Source organism: Felis catus, chromosome C2 (genome assembly GCF_018350175.1).
Source record: "Felis catus isolate Fca126 chromosome C2, F.catus_Fca126_mat1.0, whole genome shotgun sequence".
NCBI classification, from domain to species: Eukaryota; Metazoa; Chordata; class Mammalia; order Carnivora; family Felidae; genus Felis; species Felis catus.
This window is the reverse complement of record NC_058376.1, coordinates 106,277,680-106,303,269: the sequence shown is the minus strand read 5'-3', so window position 1 is coordinate 106,303,269 and position 25,590 is coordinate 106,277,680. Positions and strand designations below refer to the sequence as shown.

The 25,590-nt window shown below is 35.6% G+C and overlaps 1 protein-coding gene and 1 long non-coding RNA gene across 3 annotated transcripts in view; one reads left to right on the top strand and one right to left on the bottom strand.

Moving 5' to 3' along the window:
* Positions 1-25,590, top strand: part of RSRC1 (arginine and serine rich coiled-coil 1) — a 417,872-nt gene that overhangs the window by 269,922 nt on the left and 122,360 nt on the right. The gene's annotated exons all lie outside the window — the stretch shown is intronic.
* LOC109491416 overlaps positions 1-25,590 on the bottom strand; it is a 55,701-nt gene that overhangs the window by 9,517 nt on the left and 20,594 nt on the right. For both annotated transcript variants that reach the window (XR_006585324.1, XR_002745384.2), the window contains exons 3-4: positions 19,753-19,910; positions 19,299-19,420 (exon numbers count right to left, since the gene is read on the bottom strand). This is a non-coding gene — a long non-coding RNA (uncharacterized LOC109491416). The remainder of the gene's footprint in view (positions 1-19,298; positions 19,421-19,752; positions 19,911-25,590) is intronic.

Genomic DNA, 25,590 nt, shown 5'->3' with positions numbered 1-25,590 from the left:
TCATTATTCTATATATACTTGAGAAGGGAATAGATCTCCTATTTGCAGAATATAACATTTGATGTGTATTGATAAAAATTTACATTATGTTTCCAAAGGTTATGTTTCCTTTCAGCTCTTATATATATCCTTCCCTTTATTTTTTTGTCTAGTTTACCAGTCTTATACTAAGAATGATTCATGTCCCTTATTGTTAGCCTGTTTCTATGTATACTTTGTTGCATATTGTGTCATTTCTACTTTATAAAAGTAATTGCTATGGTATTTGGTGCACAGAAATAATTAACTATATTATCTTCATCTTGAGTTGTTGCTTTTAGCAATAAAAAAGTCCTTTTCTGTCTAGTTAATTTTTTTTTTGCTTAAAATCTACTTCGATTTGAATCCAAATCCTGCTGTATTATTCCCATTTGCCTTGTATACTTTTGCCCATCTATTTGATTTTTTAGTCTTTCTGAATTATTTTATGTTTGTTGTGTACAGCATATAATTAGTTCTTGGCTTTGTAAATTAGTTTGAAAATCTGTTTAATAGGTGAGTTGGAACTGATATAAATAATATGTGTGGTATAAACTCTGTCATATCATTTTGTAGTTCACTGTGTTTTCCCTTTAATTTTTTTGTAAATTTATGTCTTTTCATTGGTAACTTTTGTGGGCACTTAGTGTTTTTCCTACTGACTTTTCTCTGTTCTTAATATCTTACCAATCTTATATCTGTATCTTGTATCTGTTATCTTGGTTTTATGTGCTAATACTAGCATACTTTTTCTTTTTAATCTTATTTGCTAATTTTTGACATAAAGATTTTTTTTATTTTTTATTTTTTTTTGACATAAAGATTTTTTAAATTTTTACTTAGTCAAGGATATTATTCTTTCAATTAACCATATTCTTTTCATTCATCTTTTATTGTGTTTAAGCGTAGAAAACTCCCTGGAGTTAGCCACACTGTGAGGTTAAAGACAAGTCTTCTAACTGACAAGTGTAACCCCAACTGCAAGTTCAGACCTTTCCTCAAATCACCTTCAGATTCAGTGATGCTTTACCAGAAAGACTCAGAGATGTCACTGAAAGCTCTTGTTCTCATGGTCACGTTTATTACAGGGAAACAATACAAATTAGAACCAGCCCATGGGAAAGGCACATAGGGCTGAATTTAGGAGGGTTTCAAAGGAAGTTCCTATATTCCTCAGGATGTGTCACCCTCCAGGCATCAATGCATGAAACTGATCAAGGGGTATTGCTTATGAAAGCTTCGGTGTCCAGTGATTTTATCCAGGCATTATTACATAGACATGATGGATTGATTCCTTGCTTATTTGGTTGAACTCAGTATCCAGCCCTACTTGCTTCCAGAAGGTTGGGCTGACATCATGTGGCCCAAAGCTCTCTCTAATCAAATAGTTGGTCTTTTTGGTTGGGCTAGCCCTGGTGTGGCATGGCCAATCCCAATGCTAATATTATTGGGAGTAGCTGACTCTACCCTTCATCACTTCATGAATATATATATCAGACTTCATTTGAGAGACCCACCATAAATGATGAGGACACTTAAATCACTCTGGACTTCCAGGTACTAAAGACAAAGATAGGTCTCTCTTTGGATAAGGCCAAGTTCTTTACTCCACAAGAGCCTTTCTCTTTCAGCTATCAAATAAATATTCAATATTTTCTCTTGGTCATTGTTTTTATATTTTTATGAATATTCTATCATTAACTCTTGAATTTTTCTGGAATTTAGTGCTGATGCTAAAGACAAATTCTTTTTTTTTTCTTCTTCTTTGCAAAGAGCTTATCAGTTCCAAAAGCATTTGTTAAAAATGCTTCCTTTTCTTTGCTGATTTGGGTTCCTCATTTATTCTGGATATCTAGTTTTTAAACCTTTATCAGATTAGCTACAATAAATTAGAAATAATAGCAGAAAGTACCCAAGTTACCCATATTATTCCTGACAAGGAAGACAGACAAGTTATAAACAGCAGACAGAGGATCTCAAAAACTATTAGACTATGAGTTTACTGACTGGCAATTATCTCTGTACATGATTTCTTAAGGAAATTGCTGTTTTACATCCCAAACCTTACTTGATGTTTTGATATTTATAATAATGCTGTAAGTTGTCAAAGGAAGGGTAAAGAAACTTGGCAATACTCTTAGAAGTCCTGGATATCAAGCAAAATGCTATATGTGTTGACTAACAAAGAAAGATGTCAAAGAAATCACTGAGGGAAAAAAGCACCATGCAGAAACAGAAGTATAAGATGTTGACATGTATATATTTCTCATAATGCGTGCGTGCGTGTGTGTGTGTGTGTGTGTGTGTGTGTGTGTGTGTGTGTATAAAATGCATAGAAAAAGCCATGGGAAAATATCTGCCAAACTGTGACAAGGAGGAGAATAAATAACACCAGCATTCTTCACAGAGCTAGAACAAAGAATCCTAAAATTTGTATGGAGCCAGAAAAGACCCCAAAAAGCCAAAGCAATCCTGAAAAAGGAAACCAAAGTTGGAAGCATCACAATTCTGGACTTCAAGCTCTGTTACAAAGCTGTAATCATCAAGACAGTATGGCACTGGCACAAAAACTGTCACTTAGATCAATGGAACAGAATAGAGAACCCAGAAATGGACTTTGTGGGTCCACAAATGTATGGCCAACTAATCTTTGACAAAGTAGGAAACAATATCCAATGGAATAAAGACAGTCTTTTCAGCAAATGGTGCTAGGAAAACTGGACAGCGACATGCAAAAAAATGAACCTGGACCACTTTCTTACACCATACACAAAAATAAACTCAAATGGATGGATGAAAGACCTAAATGAAAGACAGGAAGCCATCAAAAATCCTAGAGGAGAAAGCAGGCAAAAATCTCTTTGACCTCGGCCACAGCAACTTCTTACTCAACACGTCTCTGGAGGCAAGGGAAACAAAAGCAAAAACAAACTGTTAGGATCTCATCAAAAGAAAAAACTTCTGCACAGCAAAGGAAACAATCAGCAAAACTAAAAGGCAACCGATGGAATGGGAGAAGATATTTGCAAATGACATATCAGATAAAGGGTTAGTATCCAAAATGTATAAAGAACTTATCAAACTCAACACCCAAAAAACAAATAATCTAGTGAAGAAATGGGCAAAGACATGAATAGACACTTCTCCAAAGAAGACATCCAGATGGCCAACTGACACATGAAAAAATGCTCCACATCACTCATCATCAGGGAAGTACAAGTCAAAATCACCATGAGATACCACCTCACACCTATCAGAATGGCTAACATTAACAACTCAGGCAACAACAGATATTGAAGAGGATGCGGAGAAAGAGGAACCCTTTTGCACTGCTGGTGGGACTGCAAGCTGGTGCAGCCACTCTGGAAAACAGTGTGAAGGTTCCTCAAAAAATTAAAAATAGAACTGACTTACAACCCAGCAATTGCACTACTAGGTATTTATCCAAAGGATACAGGAGTGCTGTTGTGAAAGGGCACATGCACCCCAGTGTTTATAGCAGTGCTATCAACAATAGCCAAAGTATGGAAAGAGCCCAAACGTCCATCGATGGATGAATGGATAAAGAAGATGTGTATGTATATATGTGTATATATATGTGTATATACATGCGCGCACGCGTGCGCACACACACACACACACACACACAATGAATGTTACTCAGCGATCAAAAAGAATGAAATCTTACCATTTGCAGCAATGTGGGTGGAACTAGAGTATATTATGCTAAGCAAAATAAGTCAGAGAAAGACACGTATCATATGATTTAACTCGTGTGGCATTTAAGATACAAAACAGATGAACATAAAGGAAGGGAAGCAAAAGTAATATAAAAACGGGGAGGGGGACAAACCATAGAGACTCTTAAATACACAGAACAAACTGAGTGTTGCTGGAAGGGTTTTGGGTGGGGGGGATGAGCTAAATGGGCAAGGGACATTAAGGAGGACGCTTGTTGGGATGAGATGAATCACTAAATTCTATTTCTGAAGTCATTATTACACTGTTAACTAACTGGGATGTAAAATAATGATTACAAAAAAAGAGGGAAAACTTTAAAGGCAGTATATAAGTTTATAAGATCTCAATCACAAACAAGTAATTTACATGTTGGAAGTTTAATAGGTTTGCTCTAGAGAGTTAATGAAATTCATTCCGCAGAGATGCAGGCACATAGTATAGCCTTTCTTATAGTATATTTAGTATTAGAAAGAAATTCTATGTAAAGTGTTTCATAACTAAGAAGGATTAATTGGTTTTAAAATTTTTTTAATGTTTATTTTTGGGAGAGAGTGTGAGGTGGGGAGGAGCAGAGAGAGAGGGAGACACAGAATCTTAAAGCTGGCTCCAGGCTTGAGGCTCAGAGCTGTCAGCACAGAGCTGGAGGTGGGGCTTGAACTGGCGAACTGGAGATCATGACCTGTGCCTAAGTGGGATGCTTAACCGACTGAACCACCTAGGCACCCCAGGGAGGATTAATTGCTTTTAAATAAAAGAGGTCATTGTACTGTTCAACTTATGTACTATTGGGCTCTTGGAATATGGTTAGAATGAATGAAGATGTCCTGTAAGTATATTACCTGGGGTAATATACACCCTAGATTTTGAAAATTTAGTATAAAGAAAGAAAAAGTAAAATATTTTGTTAGTAATTTTTATACTGACAACATTGAAATTAAAACACATTGGATATATTGGGTGAAATGAAATATTAAAATTAACATATAAATAAAAGAGGTCATAAATTATATCTTATGTATTTTGTTTAGAAGTGATTTATTTTTGTACTAGTGGTTTTTTAAGTTTTTTTTAATGTTCATTTATTTTTAAGAAAGAAAGAGCACGAGCAGAGGAGGAGCAGAGAGAGACGGAGACACAGAATCCAAATCAGGCTCCAGGCTCTGAGCCATCCGCACAGAGTCTGTCACGGAGCTCGAAGTCACAGACCATAAGATCATGACCTGAGCTGAAGTCAGATGCTTAACCGACCAAGCCACCCAAACACCCCTGTACTAGTGTTTGTTTGTTTGTTTTTAGTGAAGTAGCCTACTCATTATAGACTTCTACTTATAGGAATTTTATTTTATATTAGTGAAAATAATTTTTTTATTTTCTGTAATCTAGACAAAACAGGTCAAAACTAAGCTGAAATGACAGAATCAGATATAGAATGAGGAGTAAAGTATCAAGAAACTTTATTCCCCATCAGTGGGGCATGATTAAGGGTCCAGTTACAAAATGGACCTTTGGAATACTTACCATGGAGTTATCTAAAGCAAAATCTACATTTCCTAAGACATGGAGGTAGGGATCAGCATGCTGAGACCAAAACCAAAACCAAAACAAACCACAAGCCAGTATTAAGCTAATGGAGTACAGATTATAGAGACTGCCTCAGACCTCCAGGTTGCTTGGGAGGGAATTGGGAGCCCAAAGATGAACAAGTGTACAGCTTAGGATGGTAGTAGGAAATAAATGGAACACTCAAAGGCATAAGCGGATAATAAAATGAAGGGACTATTAAAAGGGTAAGGCAAGTATAAGGAAAACATCAAGATTCCTAGCCTGGCAATACATGTGAGTCTTTACCACCTCTAAGTTTAATAAGAAGAAGGGAGAGAGGGGCACCTGGGTGGCACAGTTGGCTAAGTGTCCCACTTCGGTTCAGGTTATTATCTCACGCAGTTTGTGAGTGCGAGCCCCACATCAGGATCTGCACTGACAGCTCAGAGCCTGGACCCTACTTCGAATTATATGTCTCTCTCTCTCTCTCTCTCTCTCTCTCTCTCTCTCTCTCTCTCTCTCTCAAAAATGAATAAACATTAAAGAATGGAAGGGAAAGGAAGGGAAGAGAGTTTGTCATGAGAAAGAGCGCTATCCCAGGGAAGGGAAGGGGAAGGGAAGGGAGAGGAAGGGAAGAGAGTTTGTCATGAGAAAGAGCTATCCCAACACAAATTGGTCCTGTAGAAGAGAAAGGCAGCCACTGTCAAACCCCAGGCCAGCAGAAAAAAGACCCTACCCTCTCTTTCCTCTTGCCCTGTAATTGATCTTTCAGTGTCTTCTGTTTGCTAAATCCAAACTATAGTTGAAGGGCATAGGCAACCTGTCTGATGCAACCCATCAAGAGCATGGTCCAGCTCAGGATGTGCTGGTGGTCACAGAGCAGACCAGGAGGGCAAATCAGGCTTATCCAGCACAGCACCTGATGGCTGCTGAAACAATCAGTAGTCCTGGATAGTCCAGCTAGAAGCCCTGTTGCCCTACATGCCATTTAGTGACAGTAGAAAAAGAAAAGAGAAGGTGAAGGCAGAATTGATGTCTTAGCAGTGACCCTTGTCTGTTCTTTAGTTGATTGTTCTTGGGTACTTTCAAAATAATGTGGAGCAGTCCATATTTTACTGTCACTAAGTTTACTTAATCAGTTTCACATGATAGAATATTTTTCCTTAGAATTTATTTGAAAAAAAAAATTATGCCAGGTCTTCTAGGCAATGGAAATACAAAAATTCCCTTCTAAGATACTGTTTCTGCCCACTTGGAGCTCAAAGTTTAGTATAGGACAGAATTCTGCAGACAGATACTTAACAACATGCATAATATATTCATCTGTTTTTCAAATATTTGAGGCCCTACTATGTGTCAGGCAAAGTTACAAAGTGCAGTGGGAACATAGGAATAACTACCTCTGCCTGAGGAATCAGAGTGAAGTAATAAAATGAGTGTAACTTTAGTAGCTTTTAGGAATGTACTATTTTGGTGGTGGTGGTGTTTTTTTTTTAACCTGGTCTCCTTGTAAATCACAGGCATTAACAACTCAGTTATAAAAGGAATGGTATCAACCTGAGTAATAAAATCCTTTTGATATAGTTATTGAAAGAGTATTTATCATTGCCTTATTAAATATGGAGAAATAAGTGTGCCATTTTTTTTCAAATGGTTTCATTTGCTCATGTTTTCTTTGTTGACCCAAATGAATGAAATTAGAATAAACAATCTCTAAGTCATTTGTAATCATGAGCTGATTAATGGAGTTTGGTTTCATAGCCATTATTCATTCACGAACACCTGATATCTTTCCCATAAACAAATTGTGTTTGTCCAAATTAAGAAATTAAATGAAGCATTTGATGAGTTTATGATTGACCCTTCTAACTCAGAGCCCATTAGTCAATGTCGTTATCATAGAAAACTGTTTGACTAATGTGCTGTCTAAAGAAGCATGTGGATTTATTATGACTTCTGATTAATGCTTGCTGCAAGCCAAACTACTAGATTATAATAATTTTTTGATTCTCATTTTAGCAGTCATTGAAGAATTTCATCTCTGATGAAATGCGCTTATGTCCCATTAGATTTAGAGATGATTACAAGGTATTCAGTGAAAAAGTTTTTAAAGGAATTCTATATTTCTGAAAGTATATACAATACAATATATGCTTTAGAAAGATGCTTTTTTTGAAGCAATTAAGCATCTTGTCACTTTGTGGACATCATCTTTTTCTTTCAGAGTAATGAGCCATTAGCAGATTTTTTTAACTAGAACTTATGCATTTATTAAGAAAGAAATTAAAATAGAAATATCATAATATATGAATTTCTCATGTTTTGTTTTAATTGAAAACAAGTTTGGGGTGCCTGGGTGGCTCAGTCGGTTAAGTGTCCGACTTCGGCTCAGGTCATGATCTCACAGTCCGTGAGTTCGAGCCCCGTGTCGGGCTCTTTGCTGACAGTTGGAGCCTGGAGCCTGCTTCGGATTCTGTGTATCCGTCTCTCTCTGCCCCTCCCCCATTCATGCTCTGTCTCTCTCTGTCTCAAAAATAAATAAACATTAAAAATTAAAAATTAAAAATTAAATAAATTGAAAACAAGTTTAGTAATTTTAAATATTTTAAAAGTATATGTAATTTTTGCTTATTTAATATGTTTTAGTTTTGCCAGTAAAGCAAATCCCTGTTTAGCCAGTTTATTTTCATTATAAAGTTAGAATAGAAAGTGTTTCACCTTTAAAAATCTCTTCAGTAGAATAGTTACTAAGTGTTATAAACCACTGTTTACATGAGCCTTGAGTGCGATTCCTGCCTGAGGCTACACTGTAAGACTACTATACATACTATTATGAAGAAACCAAGGACCACAAATCTGGCTGAGTTTTTTAATTTGGGGTGGGGTGGGGAGTAGGTTTTAAAAGTTGGAAACACTGGCTTTATCAGAATCCATCTGATGAACTGAGGCCAGATATGTAGGGTTGTGTCTTTATTGTGAAGTAAATTGACATACCCGACTCTTAAAGTGGGGAAGACAAAGGCAGCATGCTGACTAGAATGAAAAAAGAGGAAAATCTTTCTGATTTCCTTTTTACTATGCAAATTGTGGTGATCCACCATTTTTTTCTTGTGCGCATTCTGATTTTATTAGAAAAATTAGGGAAACCAGCACCAGATATGCTAGGCACATCACCAATATTCTTTCATTTAATTTAGAGCAGAATATAATCATAATGACTAACATAGAGCAAGGAGAAAATAATTTTTTTTTGTTTTCCTACAAGCCCTTAAATTAGCCAAAATTAGAAATGATTTTTCTCTCAAGCGAGGCCTTACTTTGATTCCTCTGTTTTTAATGAGACTAAAGTTCTAGGACATCAGAGAAAAAGGTCAGAAGTTTTCCTGCCAAAAATGGGAATCTTTTCTGACTATGCAGTTGAGGACCTCTGAGTTGATATATCATCTGAACAAAAGGGCAGACATAGAGGGGTTTGTTTGTAACTCATGGCCAAGATATGAGGGCACACCTGAGTTACACTGAGTTAAACTTCTCTTCATTTGTTAAAGGTTTTGTGATGAAGTAGAACATAACCTTCTTACCTCATTTTGGAAATTAATATGCTAGATCTATTCTCTAATAGAAGCATGTTAGAGAAGTCATTAAATAGTCAAACAGGAGATTTTGAGCAAGAGATTCTGCAGTTCTATTTCTCTCTCTCTCTCTCTCCCTCCCTCCCTCCCTCCCTCTCTCAATATGGGGCAATGATATACACTTTATTAATCCAGTTCTCATCAGTACAGAAAAAAATATAATACTTAAGATTACCTTAAAGGACATTCATAAAACTAACATGTATTGAGTGTATACTATGTGCAAAGCATTGCATTAAGCACATTCCATATATTTTAACACTTAGTGCATATTCTTATCAAGTTTTTAAACTTGTATCTTAGGATATATCTTATATATATCTTTTAAGTTTATGCATGAAAATTTACTGTTTAGTTTGGAATGCACTGCAGAGCCACCAGTTAGGTTGATAAAAGAATCAGTAGCAACAGGTAAGTATTTACTACCGGCTTTTTAGTCCCACAGAAAGGATATCCAAAGGGTGCCTGGGTGGCTCAGTCAGTTAAGCGTCCGACTTCTGCTCAGATCATGATCTCATGGTTCATGGGTTCGAGCCCCGCGTCGGGCTTTGTGCTTACAACTCAGAGCCTGGAGCCTGCTTCAGGTTCTGTGTCTCCCTCTTTCTCTGCTCCTCCCCACTCGTACTGTGTCTCTCTCAAAAATAAACATTAGAAAACAAAACAAAAAAGCAAAGAGCCACTTTGGCAAAATAGTCTGAAGGAATGGAGCAGAATATAGTAGAGAAGAGGGAGGAAAGTGAACTAACATTATTTTTTAGTGCCTGCTGTGTGTTTATAATTAATGTAGCACAAAGACAATAATTGAGTAGTAGAGCAAAATGGCATTAACAATATGTACATTTCTATTCTGTATAATTCTGAAATACTAGTTTAATACTGATACTTTCATCTGTAGTGTGTCCTCAGATGCATTTCACCTAAGACAAGATCAGGGCTGGTGAAGGACATTTCTTGGTTACATCCTTTGTCCTTTTCCTGTGAGGTGATTGGGGAGGAAGGTCCTGAATGAAATAAATTAATCCTAAAGAAGAAGGAGTCAGGCCCTAAGAAAGCAGGTTTGACCCGGGACAACAAAAAAGGGAGATGAGCATTGGAAATCTAGTACTAGAGGAAGAAAAGTGGTCAGTATCCAGAAAGGGCTGGCACCAGGCTTGCAGCCTCTTTCTGAGTTTGCCTCTTTTTATCCCCTAGCTATGTACTAAAAGGTGCCTTTGCCACCTCCTGTTCTTATATTGAATCCCTAATCCCCAATGTAATGGTATTTGGAAAAAGAGTGGCAAATGGCCTTTGGGAGATAGAGTTAGATGAGGTAACAAGGGTGGGGCCTTTGTGATGGGATTGGTGCCTTGATAAGAAGAGACACCAGTGAACTTGCCCTCCCTACCCTACCCTACCCTCATGTTGGGACAAACTGAAAAGACAGCTGTCTACAAGGCAGGAAGAGAGCTCTCACGAAAATCTGACCAGGTGGCATCTTAATCTTGGACTTTTAGCCTCCGGGACTGTGAGAGAATAAATTTCTGTTGTTTAAGTCACTCAGCCTATGGTATTTTGTTATAGCAGCCCAAGCTCAGACACCCCAGACACACCTATCCTGCCTAAGGAGCCCTACCCCCAACCATCTCGTGTCCCTTTAGTTCTAAGGTAAGTTTTTCAGAGACCTCCGGAAGTAGATTGGATCCATATTGGTTCTGGAGGGTACTCAAATTACTCTGCTCACTAGTAATACAATAACCTAATAACTGGGAAATGAGACTTAAAATCGTAATACCTTGCAAGGGTTTTAAAAATGGAGATGGGGAGAGGAGTTATGTCTGTGGCCAAATTGTTTTCTGTTGTTAGAGGTTAATGCAAAACATAACTTTCTGGAAACATGCCAAAACATAAATCACACTTCATTTTTAAAAATAATTGAAAAGGAGTATAACATCAGGAAAGATACTAATGCTTTAATACCTCAAAATATTACAGAAATAGAAAATTACTGAAAACTGGAATTGTAATCACCATATAAATAATCATAGATAGGTCTTTTTTTTTTTTTTAACGTTTATTTATTTTTGAGACAGAGAGAGACAGAGCATGAACAGGGGAGGGGCAGAGAGAGAGGGAGACACAGAATCTGAAACAGGCTCCAGACTCTGAGCTGTCAGCAGAGCCCAACGCGGGGCTCGAACTCACGGACCGCGAGATCGTGACTGGAGCCGAAGTCAGACGCTTAACCGACCAAGCCACCCAGGCGCCCCAGATAGGTCTTCTTTATAGCTTACAAAGTGCCTATTACTGTATTTCGTCCGATATGTATATTGACATTATTATCTACTAAAGAAAAAAGTGAGAGTTTAGGATGAGTGTGATTAAAAAAAATCAGAACGGGTAGATTTATGCTGAATATATAGGTGGTAGTAGTGGTAGAGTGAATCCTTTGTATGTCTTTTCCATTTATTTGTCTTATGGGGCAGGGGCAGGTATTATGTGCTTAATATATGTGTATATTTATATACTGAAAAATGTTGCCGTATTGGAGTGATTTTCTTGTCTTACTGTCATTTACTTCTCATTAATGTTCTAGCCTAAAAGAAATAACTAAGCAATCAAGCTTTGTATTCAGTGAATAGAATATCAACACATTCTCATGACTGGCCTTATTCAAACTTCTTTCTTTGACTTTAGGAATACTATAGGAATTGGGATTTTAGTTCCAGCTCTCCTATGCTTTTTTTCCCCAAAATTGGAAATTGGCCTAGTTCATCTGCATATTCATTGTTATTATAGCCTAGGCATTTAATTTCCCCGAACCTTTCTTTACCTATAGAATGCAGACTTACAAAAGAGATGAAGGAATGTTTCCTCTTCCCACTTAGCGCCCCCCATTCTACCGTGAAAGTGTTCTTTCTTTGGTGGAGTATTTACAATATCTATATGTTTATGATGTAAAAATTTGCAGCTACTTATTTTGTAAATTACTCATTCTTAAATTTCCTAATCAATTATTTCAATGTAGTTGTCCGAAGACCATAGTTTCAGTCACGTTTACTAGACCAAAGGAGAAAAAAAAAAATAAAAGAGAGAGAGAGAGAGAGAGAGAGATTATTTCATTACCTATCATAGTGAAGTCATAGAAAATAATGACTTCATTGCCCAGGGCAGTACATGAAATGAAATGAATATTTTGAACAGACAACAGTAAACTAGGAAACATTTCATTTGTGGGGGGAGAAAAAAAACACATGAAGTACATATTACTTCTTGGTTTCTATAACAAAATATAATATAACCCAACTCACATATGAAATACATTTGTTGGTGAGTTTTTCATTAAGAAAAATAGTGTTTGGTTTAGTTTTACACCAACATTGAGAAAGTATGCAGAAATGATGCTAGTCCTGGCTGCAAGGTAGACTGCAAGAATTTATTGTCGTATTTGTAGCTTTGGGATAAGATAAAATCATAAATTATAGTGCTCTCTCTAAAAATAGTATCAGAAAAAATATAGAAATTTTATATCCTAGATTATACTGAGTCTAAATTAGTGAATCACAGAGGTCTTTGAAAAAGAAAATTTTGGCTCTTTGCTTTTTAGACTTTCTATATCTTACCCCAATTGAGTATTTCTTTTAAAGTACATAAAGTGAACATTCATTGTTAAGTTATATATATCATATGTTACAGATTTTTAGAATTAAGCAAAATTTCCTTGTATATTATTTCTATAACTCCTAAGATTATCTGTTAAGGACAGTTTAGAGTATATCAACTGAATTATTACACAAATATGACCTCTGAGTAATTAGGGAAATATCTACATCTTACATGTCTCAAATAAAAATATTAGGATTATCTCTGGTAAACCTCTCATTCTCTGAGTACTACAGGCAATTAAAAGCCATTTAATCATATTCAATTTTAAAACTTTCTACTCAAAGAGGATTCCCACTGATATTTGGGTCTTTTCTGTGGCGTTGGGTTCTGGATCACTTTAACTTTTGACCTAGAATACAGATCAAGCAATTTGGGAATTTTAAAAAGGACCAGCATACTGAAGTTTGTTTGGTAAGAAATAGCAAACAGTCTGTGATAAAACAATAGTGGTAGCGGTCTTTTTTTTTTTTAATCTTTCTTTATTTATTTTGAGAGAGAGAAAGATAGAGTGCCAGCAGGAGAGAGGCAGAGAGGAGACAGGGAATTCCAAGCAGGCTCTGCCACTGTCAGCCTGATGTGGGACTCAAACCCAGGAACTGTGAGATCATGACTTGAGCCGAAACCAAGAATCAGATGCTTAACCGAGTCACCCAGGCGCCCCGTGGCATCAGTCTTAAAGTAACTCCTTTGCTTATCAAAAACACACTTGAACCAACCAGAATGTATAAGGATAAATCATCCATACCAAATTCACTGGTGATCCACAGTGTTTGCATTTAAAATTCCATAGTTTGTCACTGGACAGGATGCCTTAATGTCTTTATTTAAACTGTGAAATAAGGAGGGAAAAAAGCTAATCTGTTTTCATTGTAGAAAATACTTGTAACTATTGGTATTACATGTATTCTAAATCCAGACAAAATGTCAAGAAAAACTTTAAGCATGTAACCAAGGATAAAGATGAGGATTTGGGTTTTTTCCCCTTTGTATCTTAAAAATGTAGGTTAAAAACTTGGGGAGCCTGGGTGTTTCAGTCAGATAAGCATCTGAATCTTGATCTCAGCTAAGGTCGGGATCTCACGGTTTGTGAATTCAAGCCCACGTTGGGCTCTGTGCTGACAGCACAGAGCCTGCTTGGGATTCTGTCTCTCTCTGCCCCTCCCCTGCTCGTATTCTCAAAATAAATAAAATAAATGTAAAATTTACTTCTCAAAATAAACTTAAAAAAATATTGATTTGAGGCATAGTATGTTTTGTGAAATGAGGATTCTTAGAATTAGATGGCTGTATGTCCTCACTAGAGGTAATTAAGACATATCTATATAAGACATGTCTAATGTTTCAGAGACATTAATATATATACATGCACACACACACACTAAAAGTAGCCATGATGATAAAAAGAATGCACAGATATGTTATCTATCACTTTGTCGACTAAGAAAGTCATTTAATGTGCTTAAAGTTAATGCCAAATAAGTATGAAGAAGTAATCAGTGAAATAAATAACTAGATTGGGAAGATTTACCTAATAATCATATTTGTTGATCTTTGTCAGACATTAGCTGACTGCTATTGAAGCTTCCTTTACTTACTCAAATAGTTGTTTTTCATAAACATTAACATAATGTGATTTTTTTCTTGTGTAGATCCATTTTCTCTCTGGTTTTCATTAAAACTGGAGATAAATTATTTTATTTTTAAGAAATTAGTTCTAGACATGATGAAATCACTTTATTTTTTTTTAATTTTTTTTTTAACGTTTATTTATTTTTGAGACAGAGAGAGGGGCAGAGAGAGAGGGAGACACAGAATCGGAAGCAAGCTCCAGGCTCCGAGCCATCAGCCCAGAGCCTGACGCGGGGCTCGAACTCGCGGACCGCGAGATCGTGACCTGAGCTGAAGTCAGACGCTCAATGGACTGAGCCACCCAGGCGCCCCTGATGAAATCACTTTAAACAGTGTAATGTCAGGCGTCTGGGTGGCTCAGTCGGTTGAGCATCTGATTTCGACTCAGGTCACGATCTTGCAATTCGTGGGTTCAGGTCCCACGTAGGGCTCTGGCTGACAGCCCAGAGCCTGGAGCCAGTTTCAGATTCCCTGTTTCCCTCTCTGCCCCTCCCCTTCTTGTACTGTCTCTCTCTCTCTCTCTCTCTCTCTCTCTCTCTCTCTCTCTCTCTCTCTCAAAAATAAATAAACATCAAAAAAAAATTTTTTTAAGTGTAGTGAATTTTGACATTTGTAGAAAAATAAAGGACCAGTTAAAAGTCTCATTGACTTGGGGCGCCTGGGTGGCTCAGTCGGTTAAGCGTCCGACTTCAACTCAGGTCACGATCTCGCGGTCGGCGAGTTCGAGCCCCGCATCAGGCTCTGGGCTGATGGCTCAGAGCCTGGAGCCTGCTTCGGATTCTGTGTCTCCCTCTCTCTCTGCCCCTCCCCCGTTCATGCTCTGTCTCTCTCTGTCTCAAAAATAAATAAACGTTAAAAAAAAAAATTAAAAAAAAAGTCTCATTGATTTAAAATGGCAACATAACTTGGACCGAATCATAAATGTACATATAGTTTGACAATTTTCCAGGCATTATGGGAGGCAAAAATAGTCTTTAATATAGTCTACTGTCGAAGTCTATGGCCAAGCTGGAGGAACAGATACAGACAAACTATTATATAACCCAGTTCTTGTACAAATGATGGGTGAGGACAATGGATTATAAAAAGAATGATTAGCTCTAACTAGATCAAGGAAGAACATCAAGAAGAATAAATGAAACATGGCATTAAACATGGCATTAAATTAAACATGGCATTAAACATGGCATGTTGCCCCCCACCCCGTTCCCTTAAAACTTCTTAGACATTTCACTGTCCCATGCAGATTTCCCTACTGATCAGAAATGTATGTCACTCTTTCATCAATTGTATGTTTTCCTAAAGTTCTTGCCTCTCTAGGAAAAGAAACTTTCGCTGCATTTCTCACATTCTGATGATCACATTCTGATGATCAGTATTCTCCTTAATATGATTGGTGGGGTTTTTTTAGTAAGAAAGCAGAGAGAACATTCTAGGCCTCGTATATTAACAACAAATAAAAGTAATATCCAATACATATTGACAATTATATGCCAAGCACTCTATTATACAAACACATTATTATACACATAATATTTCATACACATAATATTTTACACATATTATACACATAATATTACATTACAAATATACACATAATAATTCATTTAATTTTGGTAAAAACCCTATGAGTTATATTATTATCCCTATTTTATAAATGAAGAAACAATGGTCCACAGAAATAAAGTAACTTTACCTGTACTACACAGCCATAAACTCATGCTTTTATTTTTATTTTTTTCATAAGCCTATGATTTTAATTATTCCCTATAATGAACAAAGACTTAATGTGCTCAGTGACTTTTGACTTAATAATGGGGGAAAGAAGACTAGTGTGACTTCTTTGTAGGTTTGTGGTTCTCAACCCTGTATCCTCCTAGTCTCTTTCCATGATAAATATTCTGTAGCACCCCCTTTTCTTTCCTGAAATAAAATTTGTAGGGAATATAACTTATCTGTATACACAATTTTTAAAAATAGTTTCCTCACAAATTTAAGGGAGATACGAAAGGAAAGTGATTTGTAATAAAGTATTTTTATTTGTTACAACATAGGCAAAACTATGATAGAGAACATTATGAAGGAGTCAGTTATAACAGATGCTTATAATAAATACATTTGTATTTAATAATTTGACATCTTTAAGGTTGCACATGTACTCATATACATATATGTATTTTATACACATGAATGAAATAGCTATAAATGCAGATAGATATAAGTGTATTGTATCATAACAACTCACATTCCTATATTACAATGCCCTTGGTAAGTAATCTGAAATGGTGAACAGTGGTGTTGAATAAAGCTTTGAACAAAGAAAAGTATAACATTCTTTCAGTCTGCCTAGTAGTTACATCATGGAAATTTCTTTTTTTTTCCCCCTTTGTTGTTGTTTTTTTTAATATGAAATTTATTGTCAACACCCAGTGCTCATCCCAACAACACCCAGTGCTCATCCCAACAGGTGCCCTCCTCAATGCCCATCACCCACCCTCTCCTCCCTTCCACCCCCCATCAACCCTCAGTTTATTCTCAGTTTTTAAGAGTCTCTTATGGTTTGGCTCCCTCCCTCTCTCACTTTTTTTTTTCTCTTCCCGTCCCCCATGGTCTTCTGTTAAAGTTTCTCAGGATCCACATAAGAGTGAAAACATATGGTATCTGTCTTTCTCTGTATGACTTATTTCACTTAGCATAACACTCTCCAGTTCATCCACGTTGCTACAAAAGGCCATATTTCATGCTTTCTCGTTGCCAAGCAGTATTCCATTGTATATATAAACCACAATTTCTTTATCCATTCATCAATTGATGGACATTTAGGCTCTTGCCATAATTTGGCTATTGTTGAGAGTGCTGCTATAAACATTGGGGTACAAGTGCCCCTATGCATCAGCACTCTTGTATCCCTTGGGTAAATTCCTAGCAGTGCTATTGCTGGGTCATAGGGTAGATCTATTTTTAAGTTTTTGAGGAACCTCCACACTGTTTTCCAGAGCGGCTGCACCAGTTTGCATTCCAACCAACAGTGTGCAAGAGGGTTCCCGTTTCTCCACATCCTCTCCAGCATCTATAGTCCCCTGATTTGTTCATTTTAGCCACTCTGACTGGCGTGAGTGATATCTCAGTGTGGTTTTGATTTGTATTTCCCTGATGAGGAGTGACGTTGAGCATTTTTTCCTCTGCCTGTTGGCCATCTGGATGTCTTCTTTAGAAAAGTGTCTGTTCGTGTCTTCTGCCCATTTATTCACTGGATTATTTGTTTTTTGGGTGTGGAGTTTGGTGAGCTCTTTATAGATTGTGGATACTAGCCCTTTGTCCGATGTGTCATTTCCAAATATCTTTTCCCATTCTGTCGGTTGCCTTTTAGTTTTGTTGATTGTTTCCTTTGCAGTGCAGAGGCTTTTTATCTTCACATCATGGAAAATTCAACATGAGCTCAGCCATGTCAAAAAATACTTTGTGTTACATATAATTAGATTCCAAACTCAAATAATTATAAAAAAGATTTTCATCTTCATGTATGTTTGGTAGGGCATTCAAAAGTCATGGGGAACATAGGATAATTCTTTCTAGAGCAGTGCAGGAGCTCTAGAATCTTTGACCTGTACCTATATAAATGCCATATGCCTCTTCCATCACATCATCACAAATTTCCAAAATGCCTTAGGGACAGTAACTGTGTCCATTGAGAATCACTGTTCCTTTGTTTTCCTCCTGGATATCTTAATCTGATCTGATAAATATGCTTCGGCAAAGTTTCTTCAAATAACAGATTTGAGTAGCAATCTTCCTGTGTCTTAACTCAAAGGAGTGACCATAGGATGGCAATTTTAGGGCCCCTGGTTAGAAGCAGAAAGATTTCCCTCTATTTGAGCCGCTTCCATGTGGTGACAGTTGGGAGTGTGTTATGTCAAACTAAGTGCTTCAGGGCCAAAAGGAGAACACTACACCAAAAGTCCTTCCATGGAAGAACAGTGAATTCACAAGTATAAAAGTTGAGTCCTGCAAAATGGAGCCTGGCCACAGCCAGGTTTACCACGCACAGCTTTAGTCCAAGCTGGTGGTCTTGGACCTGGCCTGAGCCTGGTCCAAATGGGAGAAGTGAACAGTCAAAGTTGGAGTGAAGAATGGCATGTATCCATGTTGTGGCAGTTTACATGTAACAGTTTAGATAATGATAAAAAATATCTCAAAATAACAAACCAAAACAAAAATCAAATTGAAAATAAGTAACCTGGGTGTAAAGATAGTATTAACAAGTATTATTGCTTTTTGTAGTAGGCTCCTAATTGAGTATTTGTAATTTACTGGGCATTGTACTGACCACCTTACATATCATTTCTCTTATCATAACAATTTTATGAAATAAATGGAACAATATTATTGTCCCCAGAGTACAGATAAGGGCACTGAGAAGTAGAGAGGTTGATTAAAAATCAGGCCTGAGTAGTATTCATGAAAGTGATTCATCGAAGAACATGGCTTTTTCCAATTTTAATTTATTAAATTGTTTATCCTGTGTACAAGAGAAATTTATTGATGAGTGGATTTGTGTGTATTGTAGTTTTGGTACCCACATGGTGATGTTATCGTAAAGAATGAATGTAGGCCACTGAATCTTCAAGAATACTTAATGTAAATGACCCACTTCTTCTTTTGTGTGCAATGTTAAATATATTACAGTAGCTCTCCCAAATTGGTTACTGTTATATATTTTTTGTGTAATAGATCCATCTTTAAGGTGCAAATTATAGTTGCATACCTCCTTCTCTGTTTGGCAACATGAAAGTTAAATGTCAAGGGTTGTCCTTATATAAGGCACAAAATAGTGAATAAGTAATATCATGCTTTTATAATATATCACCGAGTATAGAACTGTTTGTTATTTATTTCCCCTTCTCTCCCCCCAAGAGGAGCTATATCTTCCATAGTAGTTTTGTTTTCCCTTTGTACTCCATAAGCAGTTATTCCTTTTATCTCTGTTCCACCTATCTTTTTGGTAGTTTGACATTATAATGAGTCATAATTGGTTTATAAAAATGACACAGACGAACAGTTCTTATCGCCCTCTGACATTGGGTCTTTTCTCACCTCAGACCTTGTAGCAGGGGAAAACTCTTCCTATAAGGAACTGAAGATATCCATGTTGAAAATAACTACAAATTCCTGGGACAAAGAAAAGATTTCTTAGGCTTCACACACTCGGACTTGTACTAAAAGTAAAAACATGAAGAGTTAGAATTAAGAGCCTATCTCTTAAAGTGCTTGGCTCCTATCTGTCTGTCTTCTTTCTGTCTGTCTGTCTGTCTATCTATCTATCTATCTATCTATCTAAGCTAGTTAGTTATTTAATTGCTTGTTGGAAGTAAGTATTCCCTTGCAGGAGCTGACTGGGATCTCTGGGATTTTCCTGTTGCTAGAAACTTAGAAGTTGGAATACTCAGAGAAAGGGAAGGTAGTAGGTGTCAGGGAATGGAACTGACATGAGACCAGACCTAATCCAAAGCCCTGGAGAAGTGAAGTAAAATAATACTTATATACTTACTTTGACTTAGGAGAAAGTATTTTGTGGGTCAAATCAGAGTCAAATGAAGCTTTGACATTTCAAATGTATCCAGTTTTAGATATTTTTCACAGGTCAGTGGAGGCAAATGTGTTGAATTATAAATGTAAAGTAAGGAGCATTTATAACATAAAGCACACCTAGAGAGAAATAAGCTTTATTAAGTCAGAATGCTGAAAAGATTGCTTTTCAGTATCTTGCCCATCTAGGGAACCTTGACACTAATTCTGTTAACCAAAGCAAACTACACTATGAACAGGTTCATTAAGATGAAGATAACAAAAAAACTCTGGGGGATGACTGAACTCACCTTGCAGAATAAAAAACAATTATAATGTATTCTGCATACCTGTATACAGTATTCTACAGCTTTGCATATAATGGGTTCTGATACCAATTGCTGCTTTTCCTCACTAACTAACAAGGAAAGCCTTTTACTGCTGTGCTTAAGAGGATAATTTTGGTCTGTCTGGGTCCTTTTCTCTGTATGTTGAACAGTTATTTCTTTGTTAGAGTTAACCATTGTGTGTGTTATTTGGGCAGCACAAATATAGAACATTTTCATCATCGCAGAAAATCCCAGCAATAATCTAGCTCTAAAGCCTGTTCTTACCCATTGTGAGTGCTACCTCACCTCGTGCAAAGTTGTGGAGCCACTTTGAATACTGTGAAATGCGAATAAGGGTGGAAACGTTCAGAGTTTACTTCATATTCTTCTGTGTTGTTTGATTATTTTCCCCCACTAAGCGAGTACTGTTTTTGGAATTTAAAAAATTAGATAGTCACCTGGTCTTCCTTCAAAAATGGAATAACAAGTAACAAAATATTGATAACGGGTATCCACAATTAATTTACTAATCTCATTCTAAATGATGGAACCTTGAAGAGATATTTTTATCAGATTTACCAGAAAATACTAGAATTTAACTTTGTAAAGGTGATTGGCAAAGATGTTTCATGATTACCCTCGGTTTGGATTATCAGAGAAAGGGAATAATATCAAATAGAGGATGTTTTGCCTGTTTCTATCCCTTAATCCTACTGACAATGAAATCTGTTTTTCCAAGCTGCAACCATAAAACAAGTCCCCTTACCATTTCTTTGTTTGTTTATTTATTTATTTACCTATGGTTTGGAATAGGAAAGAGAAAAATCTGGGCAAAAAATAGATTCCACGAAAACTAAAAGAAGTGATTAAGAAATTGCATGTCTTGAATATTCTCTTTTACTTCCTAAACTTTTAAGGATTGATCATTTATATAGCAACTTTTTAAACTGTTTTTCCTGTTAGCAAATAAGGCATTTAATAAACTTAACTAAGTACACAGATTCCAGAAGCATCATTTCTGTATCACTTTAGATTTCCTTCAAGTGAAGTAATATACTTGATACGTAAGATGTTTATACTTAATGAATGTCTATAATAAATAGAGGCATGGAGATCCACTGAAAACTACGAGGTAAGGTCTTTAGCCAGTTCACAGAAACAAATCACCTTGATTTGTAGTTCAAATAAGATCATGGCCTAATTGCCAATTTAATGAATGGATTTTGAACCCTTATTATATGTGTACATAACATGACAGGCACCAAGTATGTAGAAATTAACAGTTCACACTCCCTGACTGTACTGAGTGTAATAGGATTTATAGAAGGTATAGAGGAAATGGAATAATGGGAGTAGTCTAGAAAACGTGAAAGGAGCAAGTGATAAAGGGTTGGGCTCTGAAAGCTGAAAGGACTTCATTCCCCAGCAGTCTTATTTGGGTTAGTGGAATCTACCTTGAGTAACCGTAGCTACAGTTTAATTGTTTCTGTGTTGCCATCATTCTTTTGAAATATGCTACCCTTAAAGCTTGACCATCCAATTTCTTCCCCGGTCAGAAAATAATCTTACTGAGACCTTTTTCTCACTCTTTTACTCTACTTATATTTGATTTATTAAAAGTAAATATTGATGTTCACTGAAACATCAATCCCTCATCAGGCTACTTTTTATAAACTTTGTATATCTATGTTTATACTGACAATGATCTGAAGAGAAGGAAGTATAGGCATAGTGTAATCAGTTTCCAAAAAATTTAAGGCAGGTAAATCTTTAAGGATTTTCTTTAAATGTTTATTTAAATAATTATTAGAACTGACAGATGAATAAGCTCAAGGGTTGTATTATGCATATCCTAAGTGTAAAAAAATTAGTAGAAAATTTTCCGTGTGATGTAATAGCTTTAAAATCAGTAAATTGGCATAAAGGATCATTTTATTTCTAGAAGTCATCAGTGTATTAACAAGTAATACAATAGAAGTAGAATTATTTTTATTGTCTGTTGTTTCAGTGTAATTATTCATAGTTTTGTATATTAATGAACATTAATATAAACTATATTGTAGCAGTTTCTTTTTAAATTAGAATATATAAATTAAATAAAGAGCATTTGCCCTTTGCTTACCCTCATACTTCTATTAAAGGCACATGCTGTTAGGACCAATTAGTTATCATTTATGCTTTTTTCTGTTGTTCTCATTGGTTGGATCTAGATTTGCCTTTAAGCTGTGTGTGTGTTATTGACATTTTCTTCAAAGACTCACGGTAGAACCAGATGATAAAATGAGTTGTGCTCTTCAGCAGATACGTTTACAGTATTCAGCCGTTTGTAGGTGATTTTGCTGGGCTGTAACAAAATAAAGCCTAAAGCATCATATTAACTGTGCTGTTTATGTGGGTGCTAATACACTTTGAATAAAACCCTCAATTACTAAGTATTTTTGAGTCTTGACAAGACAGTCCCATGACGTTAATGGTATCTTTATAACCTTTTTAACTTCTTGTTTCTCTGACAGAGCTCTACAATAACAGCAATGGGTTTGCCCTTGGCAAGCAAAAACTCATTTTGAGAGGATAATAGGTATTTACTATTTAGATAGCTGGCAATAAAATTTCTCTGAATGAGATTTTCCTGAGAAACTATAAACTGATTAAATTACTTTCTTTTAATGGACTGGAAAAGCGTGTAATAATAGTTTGTTGAAGCTTTGTGTCCAATGTCTTCCTTCCTTTTTTAGAGACACAGAAGCAGTCTGGTTTTAGTGAATTATGGGGGATGGTAGAAATTATTCTTCATTGTGTAGCTTATTCTTTCCTTTTTCTTTAAGTAATAAAAAAAGTGAGTACTTCTATGAAGGATGTGAGCAGTAATATAGCTGTTTACCTCAAATTTTATTTTAATCATAAGTAAAATTTAGCAGTTGTTTTATGCCTCAAGAGTTTAGTTTTTAGGAAATATACCCCAATGGAGATATAGATTTGGAAAAACCACCCTATTTTTCTAGTTAATATTTTTGCTTGACTTATTTGAAACAAATGAAAATCACTAAACTGTTTTCTTTATCACTTAAAGGCTAAAGTTGAATATTTTCCTTTTTATAGTATTGATTATTAACATATGTGTTTACCTTATGAGCAATTTAATACAAATTTTTTTATGATTTATAAAATTCAATATACCATTCTATGATACAAACTATAAGAAAGAAATTCCCATTAGTTCTGATAGAAAAGAAATACATAAAATACATTTCATTATTATAACTCTTGGTTAAGGGACATCTCAAAATTCCACTTAATGTTAATTTTGTCAATAAATGTCAACTAAGAAAAATAATTTACAATTCTTAATTTGAAATGTGAAAACTTACATAAAATATATTTGGTAATTCATACTCTAAACATTATTCTTTAAAGACAAATCCATTATGGTCCTTGGGGGTGACAGCTTGCAGAATATCTTTCAAGGCCATGAATTTTGCACAGAAGTACATCAAATTCAGTATTTTTATTGGCAGTCAGAATTTCATATTTGTCACTATAATAAAATTGTGATTGAAATGGGACCTTGAGTGTCCTGTCCTTATGTGAAGTACTTTGAATTTGAATATCATACAGATCCTAACTTAGAGCACATTCATTTTCTCTTAAGCCTTTGGCACTGACACATTCATTGCTGGCATTGTTTTTCATTCCAACAAATCTGCGCGGTTGGCACCAATAGGTACAGGGGACACGAGTCACAATAGTAAAGAAGTGAAGAGAGAAACAATAATATTTGTCTTCCCATTTGAATGATCTATTCCAGGTCACTACTATAAGCTATAAACTACTTCATAATTTAAATTGCTTTTATTGGGTCAACTGTTTTGTCATTGTGCTTTTCTTCTGCCTTACTTCTCAGGGTTATGATAAATAAACATCAGTGAAATAATGTCTAGTCAATTTACTAAAATTTGTTTTCAGTTGGGCTGGGAAAAAAATTTACAGAAAAATTGATTACTTTAAAATGGAAACTTACCCTCTTTAATATACAGTTCTACTTCAATTATGATAGTCCTGAAGTTACTGGTAAACCAGATTTACTGAACTATAGCAGGGGTATAATGAGTATGTGCTTTCATCTTACTCATTTATTCTTCAATAAGACACAAATTTACGTTGCCTACAGTTTTTGGGTTTGTTTTTTTTTTTTCGGTTCAATTTGCTTTCATTCAAATTGGGTAATGAATACCCCTGAAAAACATCAGGGTTTTTTTTTCCCAATGTTTTAATGGCCACTTAGCACAGATTTTGTGCTAACTGTTGTAATGGTTTTCATGAACTAAAAAAGTCATTAAAGGAAGCTATTGCTGTGACTATTGCTGGACTATAAATAAATTTTAACTGAATAGGAAAAACTGTAAATGTGTTTTACATAAAATGTATCAACTTAAAGCTTATTCTGATTTAAAAAAATAGAACTAGCAGATATATTTCATGTAGAAAAATTAATTGATATGTATGCCTATCAATATTTATGAGAATAATGAATCTTTAGGTCTTTATTATTATTAAATCAAAAACTCGGATGTTGCATGTTTGTTTTCTAGAACCTCCATTTTCCAGTGTGAATTAATACAGTTACCGTCATGTTTTGCCTTCAACAGAATACACGCAAATAACGAATTTTAACTAAATATTATGCTGCAGTGATGAAGTATATCTATACACAGTTTTACATTAATCCTCATGGCTCCCAGTACTTCCCCTACTACCATTGGTGCCTGTGTTGTTAACTTTATGAAATGGTAAACACTTAATACGTGAAATTTCTTTTAATATATAATGCAGGACTTGACCAGCAGAATGCAGTTTCATGGCACTGTTCACGGGTGCAGGATATTGTTTTGGGCCTACAGTTTCTCTCTTAAACAGTTCTTATGTTGAATTTTTCTTTCTCTTAAAGAGATTTTCATTTTTAACATGAGGGAACTGGTGTCATGGGTAAGGCTTTTACATGGAAACAAAGTGGCAGATTGAAGTGGTTTCAGGGCTTTAATCCCTTGGTAAATTAGCCAGCAGGCTAGCCTTTTCATAGATGTGCTAAACAACAGGTTGATGCCATTTGGGCATTAGCAATGAGAACCACCTGAGGGAATAGGGAATGAATAAGAAGAAATGTAGAATGGGAAGAAGGCATGGCTATTAGCTTTTCCTGGGTCAGGTTGCTAAACTAATACCCATAAATGAGTCATTGTGTCTGATATTTTAGGTTTCCCTTTGTATGTTCTTAAATTTAAGTTATTCTCAGAACTCTCATATTTACTTTAAAGATAACATTACATTTTATTATTATGCAATAAGAAAGTGTCAATAAGTTTATGAATATTTAAATATTGTATAAATTTATAAATTTTCTCCTTTTTGAAAAGAGATTTGAGGCTTTCAAATTTACTTACAGATTATTTGAGGCTTTCAAATTTACTTACAGATTATTATTCTTAAGCAGAAGA